Source organism: Neodiprion virginianus, chromosome 3, assembly GCF_021901495.1.
Source record: "Neodiprion virginianus isolate iyNeoVirg1 chromosome 3, iyNeoVirg1.1, whole genome shotgun sequence".
In the NCBI taxonomy this organism is placed as follows: Eukaryota; Metazoa; Arthropoda; class Insecta; order Hymenoptera; family Diprionidae; genus Neodiprion; species Neodiprion virginianus.
In genome coordinates this window covers 28,103,592-28,113,745 of record NC_060879.1, presented here as the reverse complement: position 1 = coordinate 28,113,745, position 10,154 = coordinate 28,103,592, and the positions used below count along the sequence as shown (strand labels likewise).

The window sequence follows — 10,154 nt, the reverse complement described above, 5'->3', positions numbered from 1 at the left end:
TGAATATAATGACTACTTTTTTGTATCTTAATTACGCTGTAATTAATTAAAATACTTGTACTACGTCAGAGCTCTACTTGCAGGTGCAAATTGAGTTATTACGAGATGCGGAAGATTCCGAACGGGGCAGCAGCTGAAACTCGAACTTTCGATTTGTATCGACGGTAATGTTTTTATTACTGAAATATAATTATACACCCCGCGTTGCCGAATTGCAAGCTACGTGAAAAGTCTTGAAAATTATTTTCTCGCTGTGCGGCTTTTCAGCACTTTTACTTGGCGGTTGAACGACGTGGTCGTTTTGGTGCACAGATACGAGTGCATTTGTTAGGTAGCACAAAGGTATAATTTCTGCTACCTGCGATAATTAAGCTGAAAAATGACAAAGGTGAATAATTTGTTTTTGGCAATCGGAGAATACCGACAGGCAAACCGACTCGTTCGATGAGAAACGAAATCGGATAATGAGTATAATAACGAAAGCGCGTACATACAGAAAACAGCCGGGGCTTGGGTGAAGTGAAAAGAGATCTTATACGAGTGCCATTAAGAATCCTTTAATCTTTCAACCGAACGGTCCAACTGAGGCAGTAAATTTTGAAGCAAAAGAGGAAGAAGAAAGAAAAAGGGGAAAAAAAAAATTGAACGTATTTTCTCTTGATTACAGACCACATTGCGGGTAATGCCAGCTTTGCGCGATGTTGAACAGATAAAGTGGCGACACGGACGGATAAAAATACATTGGCTGCATCCCTTCGGTGGGTTTTTGTATAACAGGTATCATCCTTTGTGTCATACGTCGAAAAGGAATTTATTGTACATCCTTTCGCGTGTTCCTCGGAAAGCAGCTTGCGCGTGTATAATGAGGATGAGGAGGAGGAGGAGGAGGAAGAGGAGCGGGGTCTTCTTCGTTCGTGAAATCGTAACGATCTGGTCCGTAAAGGTAGGAGGTGAAAAAAAGATAACGGTAGAACGATTTAGAACAGTGGAGGTCGGATCAAACGCGGCTGGCGTCGTTCGAAATCGCAAACAATCGAGGAAACACGGGAATCCATTGGCGATCGGTCACGCGCATGAATATAACTGCCGTTGAATGTCTCTAGAGAGACTCGGTCGTTCAGTGCTGAATGGAGGGCATCCGCGATGCAGGCAAACGTGTCCCACCTACACAAGGTATACGCTTTGCGACATACGTATAACAGGTTACGGGTACCTACGTCAGGGTGCCAGCACAGGTGTAACAGACACTCTTTCCCTCCACAAGCGATTCACAAACCGTCGGATACAGGGTGGCTCGAGCTTTAAGTATTAATTTTTTGCGCAAGATGCGATTCTGTGCATCGTGAATTGCACTTCATGATCCGGATGGGTGAAAATGAACGGAGAGAAAAGGATCCGTCCATGGATTGAAACATGATTTTGAATTCTTTCGTGTGGGAACAAAATGAAATTATCTATATTACAAAGACAGCGCATTTCGTGCGTTACGTCAGTTATACTCTGTTTGAAATGAGTTTCGGATTTTGCGTAAGATTGGAGGAAACTAAGAATCGGAATTTCAAAAACATCCTTGACATTAATTGTATACAGTTGCTATGGCTGATAACTTTTCTTTTGGGCTTGAATACTTTCAAAAACCATGGAATCGAGTATTCGAAGAATTAATGGTGATTAAAATTTGCTTAAATTTTGGTCACCTAGTATAACGGAAGCGGAATATGTGAAAAATCACGCTTCATCGATCCTGCTAAATGTCAGCTTAACGATGGTTCTTTGTTCGGGCAGAATGGCTTGATAATTGATGCGTGTGTGCGTGTTTGTAGGTTGTATTACACTTTATTATACCTCTGGTTTATAACGTTCGATCGAGCAATTTCCGTACCGACTACATGTGCACGCGCATCGAGTCTGAAAAATTTTAGCAAATTAATCGAAAAGAACGCCGTTTGCGCATTTAATTTTACAAAGTATCCTACTGGTTAAAAATTTAAAAAATTGATCAGCCTGCAATAAAGGCAACAATTTATGAAATGATTTTGACTATGAATTTTTGGCCTTTTCATTTAAACATCTCACGCAACAACAATCTAGTTAATATTTTTTGAATGCAGATTCTAACAATCGCGCGGTTGAGAATAATTTGACGAAAGAAGAAGAAAGAAAAATCGAATGCCTGGCCGAATATTTTCGGCGATTTCGCGCGTCGAGGAGGTTTCGCGATTCTCACGCGTTCCGGTCGCAGTCACTGGATATGTATAACAAAACGTGACGGGTTATTATATTCCTTTCGTGCCGAGCAGACACTCTCCGTGTAAGGATGACGACGGATGTATACATACACGTGTTATACGTGTATGAATTCGTATGTGTGCATGTACGGGGAGAGAGTGCTTGAGCACGGCCGTTGGTCAGACCCCCCAAGGTTCCAATTACGATTCAATGGGGGTTCCCCGCCTGCAACTCTACAACTAGATAAGTCCGCGAACCACGAAGCACCTTATTTTATCTGCCTTTTTGCTCGGTTTCCTTATTTCTCTCCTTACATTAGGGGTGCAACGCCGGTGAAGAATACCTACCTTCTTTCCACTCAACGAGTAACCATTTTCCTTCAAATCGTATCACAGTAACGCAACTACTTTATAAATGTTTATTTATTTATGTATTTATTTAATATAGTTTGTCTTGTTACCTCCAAATTATCTCACGCTGGATAATGGTTTCACACGTAATTCTTTACTAGTTTTAAAACACTCGCTCGCCAAAGCTCGCTCGGGGTCGGATGCCTAGTGTAGTTGGTGTTTGTGCTCGTGCGTTCGCTTACTCGTTGTCAATGTTTTACAAGATGACATGGTTGTAGGGGAGACTGGGGCACGATGACTCCCCAAAAAATTCTGATATTTGCTTCACAGTATGCAGAATAAACACTGTCTTCGTGCATGTGACGCAAACCGAATCTGCCCGTAAGATTTTTTCTCTATAATGCTACAAATCACGTTTACACGTGCATGTAAGTATGACGTATTGTCATTTTATGACAATAAATATCGTCGAAAAATACCACAGAACAATCAGCTAAGTGCTGACAGATTTGAAACACTACGCGCAGCAATTTTAGCTCTAAGTGTACGACGTTATTGTCATATATTCCTATGTATACAATGCCAACCACTCACCAATTGCAATTTGTTGATCCTGGTCGTTCGGCTCTCTTTTCCGATTCAAAATGTTATCTGAAGCATGCATATTGGTTTGATAGTAAAAAAATATGACGTTTTCAATAATCAAATTTGTAAACTTGAAAATTAGTCCGGAAAGTTAAACGTCATCAGGTCACGGACCTCGACAGCCAAAACTAGGGAGCGTTCGTCCTGGAGATCGAGATCCACCAGGTGGAGGACCTGGACAGCCAGAATTACGGAGCGCTTGTTCTGGAAGTCGAATTCCATCAGGTAGCGGACCTGGAGTGCAGGAACTACGCAGCGCTTGGTCAAAAGTCACCAGGTCACGGACCTGGACAGCGAGAACTACGGAAAATTAGTCCTGAAGGTCAAAAGTCACCAGGTCAAGGACCTGGACAGCCAGAACTACGGAGCGCTTGTTCCGGAAGTTAAGTTTCACCAGGTACTGGACCTGGAGCAGAGAAACTACGGAGCGCTTGTCCGGGAAGTCGAGTTTTATAGGGTAGCGTACCTGGAGCGCTTGTCCTGGAACTCGAGTTAACCAGGAAGCGGACCCGGAGCGCGGGATCCAGGAGGTAGAAAAACCGGTACTCGAAATCTACGGAGCGAGATTCTCATCCGTCCGCTCTAGTGCGCGGTTGTTTCCAGACTGAGGAATTCGGCTAGCTGATTTTCGTCTGTATAGATCGATGACGTCAAGAGAAAAAAAAATTTGTGTGTCGTCACTTTCCGAACATCCGAACACCCAAACTTTGGTTTCGAACTTTAATACCATGTATGATGTATGATACGATGTATGATGTACGATATGATGTATGATTATATATTTGTAGTTTGATAATTTGTGCGGCAAAGTTTGAGGTATTTTTCGATCATACGCTGCTTTCGGCAGCGATAAAACTAACGATCCAATGTTTTATGTACTAGAATTGTGAAAATCGCTCGTTTCCTTGTGCTATCAGTAATTTTTGCATAACGAACGATTACGCGACTCGGTCTCCGTTGCGAAGCGCGGTATAACCGCCGGGTAATCAACGCGTGATTGCGGGCACAAAGATCACTGATTGGGTCGTTTACGGTGGCATAATATACACCGTACAGCGAAGGGTGATCTCGTGTCGCTGCTTTCGTAAGGGATGAGGATTACACGAACCCTTGATGAAAGTAACGCGACAAACTCGTCCAAGGGTTGATCCATGTCTCTTCTTCGTGCGTAGGTATTACACCATCATCGACACCCTGTAATCGTACGTGCTTGTATACTGGCTGAATTAAACGCTGATTGAACTCTGATTCAGGCTAAATTACGACGTATAGATCAGGATTGACTGCGATACTTGTGAGAAGACTTTGACCGCATCATTAATTGAAATTCCAGGTTTACAAGATAATAATGGCTAAGCAATTTAACAAACTGTATAGCTTCAAATTAATTGAACCCAATCAGTTTACAGCGAATAAAATAATTTACAGTCATAAAAAAGAATTGTATAATATTTTATTAACGCAACTTATTCAAGAAGGATATTACAAACAACTAACTCGGTCACTTCTTATTCGGCAAAATTGAATTTTCAGATTATTATACTCTTGGTTCATTTAGCAAACTAATTATTAGCGTCCGTTCGCCTCGGGTGATTTTTCTTTCACGATTGTTGCGACTGCTGATTATTAAACGACTCGGAAAATAACGAGGACAACGATCATCGCCGAAGAAAAAAGGAAAGAAATTGTGTATAATTGTGTATAGTACCTGATATTAGAGTGTCTTCCTTGTAATCCACATTGTCGTACATAATCCGACAATGAATACACGAGTAAACTCGACTATCATTATACCGAATGTGGCAAAGATCCCCGAGGTTGACGAACGGCAGAACATCAGGACCAAGAGGCGGAAATTACGTCTAATCAAAGGACAATAACCCCGAGTGAACTTTTACTTCTGATTTATACGTACATATAATATTCTTTACATCCGGGACGAGGGAAACACGTTGTACGAAATATGTATGTTAAAGCTCGCGTTTGCAGGGCAGGGTAATTTCCTGTTTACTTATACGCGTTTCACTTACGCATAGTAACCTTTGAAATAATAGCTTATTGATTGTTTTTCTCCACCTTGTACACTTTACTCAATACCCTATCACAGAAAGTGAATTCGGAGATGACTGAAATAAATTTGTATAAGTATGTGTTTTTAGAAAGGGTACGTATTTCTTTTTAATCAGCTTATGATATTAGAAAACTTTACCGTGTAAGAGGAACCTCGAGGTCCGCTACGTAAATAAATATCAAGGGACAATTTATTTTTACAATTTTATCAATGTTCTTGAAACGCTCACGCGAATCCGATCCGTTGACTTATAACATAGCGGAACACACCGTATGACCATGTTAACCGTTACACAACTGTACCCACTGATTCGAATTCTATTTCCGAAGGTATAAAAAAATCGTTGAAATGTCACCGAATTATGAGATTAACAAATTGAAGATAAGCTTCAGTATTGTGTGCTCACTTAACATAAGTAATTATTTAGTCGTAGCGAAGAATTAGGTCTTTCGTTAATTTAATTTATCATTTATGATTCAATTGATCTTCGGTCGGAACTTTTCTGGTCGTTTAATCTCTAAATACGATAAAATCGAAGAGTAGCTCATAGTGAACGAAAACCGTAAAATAATATGACATAATTAAAAAAAGAATCGCTAGAAAGTAACAAAACTGGATAACGATAACGGACGAAAGTTCTAAAAACCACATACGCAGGATCGTCGGCCTAATATCACAGCAAGTTCTGGTTCAATAAGCTTGAATTAATAAGCCCCTTTAGCAGGGCTGCGAATCACCTTTATCGCGATCGTATACCTCCATCTATCGGGTTCAGGGTTGTTTACCACAAACGTCAGTTGATTTGACAAAGCCGCACATCCATTTGTACAAGTGGATATTACAGGCCCCGGATGACGGGGGTGGTTGTTATCCGCTCATTGAAGCTAACCACGAGGCTAAGTGCGCCGCCGAAGGGGCGGCGGGGGTGGAGGGGGAGGGCAGAGCCAGCCAATGAGAGGCCAGATCGTTGCCGAGGTAACCGGCGAGAGGGACGACGGGAATTATTCGACCGAGATTGAAAAGTTAGCGCAGAATATGCGGGGTTCGTCTCGGTTTGTGTATGTATAATGTATATACACTGATATGGGGGTGGGGGGTGGGGGTGGGGGTGGATATCCGAGAGGCGGGGTGAGGTTTCAGCTATCCGTGCTGCGGGGTGATCTTTTTCAGGGTGACACACCGCCGCGTGGATATCCGAATGAAAATATTTATTTATGTATTACGGAAAATGCGAGGTGCAAGGGCTAAGTTTCGCGGAAAGAGATATTGTTTCTGCGTAATTTGTGACGTGGTTTACGAATAGGCGAGGGAAGTTTTATCGCTGTAAGGAATTATCTCTTTCTTCCTCGGTTACGGCAGGTTCATCGTTTCTCGAAGTACGCAGTCGTACGTTTTTAATCACGACGAATGAAATTCGCGTTAGTAGCTAGTTCCTAACGCTTGTAAAAAATTGGCAAACTTAATAGCAATATGGACTGCGAATACCGCGAAATGTATATTTGTCGGGGGTTGTCCCTTTTACGTCGTGCTGAAAGAAATTTCCCTAACAAAATTTTCAGACGTGGATTTCGTATGTTCTTTTTTCTCGATTTTTCTTCCTATTCGATGATTAAACTTAATCGTGTTCGAACTATTAATTTAATGGATCAAATAGTTATGAAATAATCGTTTGAATTTCCGGATTTAGCTGTCGAAATTGATTGGATAACAATGTAGTTCATATTTGAACGCATTAGATATACTTTTTTAATTCTCATTTGAACAAATAGCCTTATAATTGTTGGACAACCGTGTACCACACAGTATATCTTCCTTGTAGTTAAAATTCTATTGCGCAAGCTGGGTGTTTTTTTAGCATGCGAAAATTCATGCGTACTAAAAAAAAAGTCAAATTCCCATAAAGCGTATGACGTATGTCAGTTTTACACGTACATGAACTAGTAAAAGTATTACTCACAGAAAATCATATATTTCGATTTCCTTGTTAGTATTGCTAATGAATTTCTATCGCCAAATAAATAATTATTTGTCACCGCATGGTTTGCAAAATTTCGGCCAGCTAACTTACAGCGGTTATTCAAAGTACCGTTTACCTTAACTCGCGATTGTGTAAGTACTGAAGCAAATAATGTCACCACACCGCATGTTTGATGCACAATAACAAAAGATAACGAATTCCATCAAAAAAAAAATAATATAGTTAGACAAATGCTGATAACATGTATTCGAAATGTATTCAAAAACGGAGTTTCATTTAAGCTTCGCTCATCTACGTTCTCTCTCTATGTATTCTCTCGTTAAATCTGATCGCCTCTGGGCGTTTAAGCCCTCAAACCGTTCTAATTGAGGTTTCTCCTCGTTACTGCGAAAGAATCTAGAGACAATAGACGGCACGATGAGACAACAATTACACAAAGCAAACGACCTGTGAACAAAAGGCATCCATTGTTTTTTTCCCACGAGTGTCTGGTAATGAAATGGACCCTTAAGAAGTGATGGCATTCGACTCTGCCCACCCGTTCCTGATGAGAAGTGGTGCGAGTCAACGACAAGGCAGCCGTCCAACCGTAAGCAAGACTGTTCGCAACATTTTACCACTTATCTCTGATCATTGTCCTAATAGTTAAAACAGAATTAAGCGTCGAATACGTTTCGAAGACGGTTAATCCTCAACGACGGACTTGATTCTTTCCTGTAAAATTTTGTCTGAAGTAAGTGTTGAAGTCAATGCCGTTTGAAATTTAGGTCAATTATTATTTATCCCGAGGTTAACGATATGACATTTTTTGGCGCTGCAACTCTGTCGAGAATCAAATTCTTTCTTTACTGTTCGTATCCGGAAAAAGAGGAGAACCCACAGTTTTAAGATTTGCATAAAAGTAACGTGTTTTTATCGGTACTGGCAACGACAGTGTTTCTACGTTCTAACGGTAACTTCCACACTTGAGGTCAAGTTTTTTGTTTCTAGTCTCTTTTCCCCTCATTTATTGTTTCTGGAGTTCTAGGGCTCTTCAACTGCAAGTGAAAGGCTGAATTTTCCCAATGTTCTTTAAAACACGTATTCTTTAAAACTCGCGAGAGTATGTGACTGCGTATTTTCTGTGCACGTGACTGAAGGTCAGTTTAAAAATATTCGTATACTTTTGTAACCAAACATATTCTCATCCAAGACAGTTTACGCAATTAAACGTACAACTGCGGCAAAACGAATCCGGCAGATGGTCTTATTCCGAATCAACAGCACGGAAATCGACCGATTCCAACGTATTCAAGGATCAAATCCTACTTTGCTAATGGGCGCAAAAATGTTTCAATTTTCACCAGGTTGCCCACTTTCGCGATTTCTTTCGGTGCCCCATTACTGCGAATGCATTTATACTCGCAGAAAATCCATACAACCGAATGAAATAATAACAGGATCGTTCTAGCGGGGTGTTTGTCATACAATTGGCAGACAATAGTTTCGAAATCGTCACCCCCGTGATTGTTATCGGCAATTTAGGAGGCCAGGCTGCCTCCCTCTCGCTCATAGAGTGCCGGAAAACAATCCTATTGATGACAAATCACCCCAACAGCTGGAGTTTGGGAAGCATCGGCTCCCCCACGGCTATATGCCCACTTGTCGCGGACCTGTACGCACATACGCACACAGACGCATCTAACCTGTGGGGTGTGGAAATTTGATCTGACTTTCGCACACGGAAATATATTCACGCCTCATATTCGTAGAGAAATTGACGTTCGTACAATCTGCATAAATTTTCACAACGTAGAATTAGTTTCAGTTATTCCTAATGCACACGAAACGTTTCACCAATCACCATTCATACGTACCAACGCGGAAATAACGTGATCGGCATTCTTGTACAAATCGGAAATATAAACAATTTACAAGATTGACGAAAATCGTTTTGAAAAATGTAATATTGAAATTGTATAAAAAACATTTTTTAACAGAAAATAATTTTTTAGGATTGATAGAGAATGGAAAATCCCCTACAAATTGTATAATCTGGATGATGAAAAATGTGGTTCAAATGCGAATTAGAAAGGTATTCAATTACGTCGTACCAAGATTTCATTCAATAATGATTTCAGTTTTTGGATTTCAAGATTTTCAGGCTATCGCAAAGAAGCAGATTAAATCTAATACATTCAAATACGCATTAAAATGTTATCCACTCAATGTCGACAGCTAAATCCAGATATTCAAACGATTATTTCATAACTATTTGATCTGTTAAATTAATAGTTTGAACACGATTAAGTTTAATCGTCGAATAAAAACAGATCAAGAAAAAAGAACATACGAAATCCACGTCTGAAAATTTTGTTGCGGAAATTTTTTTAGCACGACGTAAAAGGGACAACCCCCGACAAATATACATTTCGCGGTATTCGCAGTCCATATTGCTATCAAGTTTGCCAATTTTTTACAAGCGTCAGGAAGAAAGCATCAAATTATAATTGTGGTAATATCGGAAAAAAAGAGTTGAAAAAAAAATGTGGAACGCTTCACGATTTTGCGTGTCATCCTTGCGCAGGGGCCATGCTAATCTTCTCTGTATCGTTCCAATTTTAGTATATGTACCGCCGAAGCGAGTACATCGGTTGTCCGGGTAGCGACCCTTATATATTCTCGTGCCTCAGGGTTCAGGTACCTGCGAGAGAATTCTAACCGCTGCCGAACGACTCGACGACATCTCTGGGTCGAATTTTGAATTACAATTTAAGCGGGGAGAAAAATAGGACTTACAAGCAGAATTGTCTGCAGGGTATTTTGCATCCCTTATATTTACAACGCGACGTATTATATCATATTCTGTCACATACGACCCAAATAGAGAAATAATGGTTCT

General features: G+C 40.5%; 1 non-coding gene across 1 annotated transcript; it reads right to left on the bottom strand.

Moving 5' to 3' along the window:
- Positions 1-9,794: 9,794 nt before the first annotated feature.
- On the bottom strand, positions 9,795-9,901 carry LOC124301707 (U6 spliceosomal RNA). Its single transcript, XR_006907546.1, has one exon. It is a non-coding gene; the product is annotated as a U6 spliceosomal RNA (small nuclear RNA).
- Between the last annotated feature and the right edge of the window lie 253 nt (positions 9,902-10,154).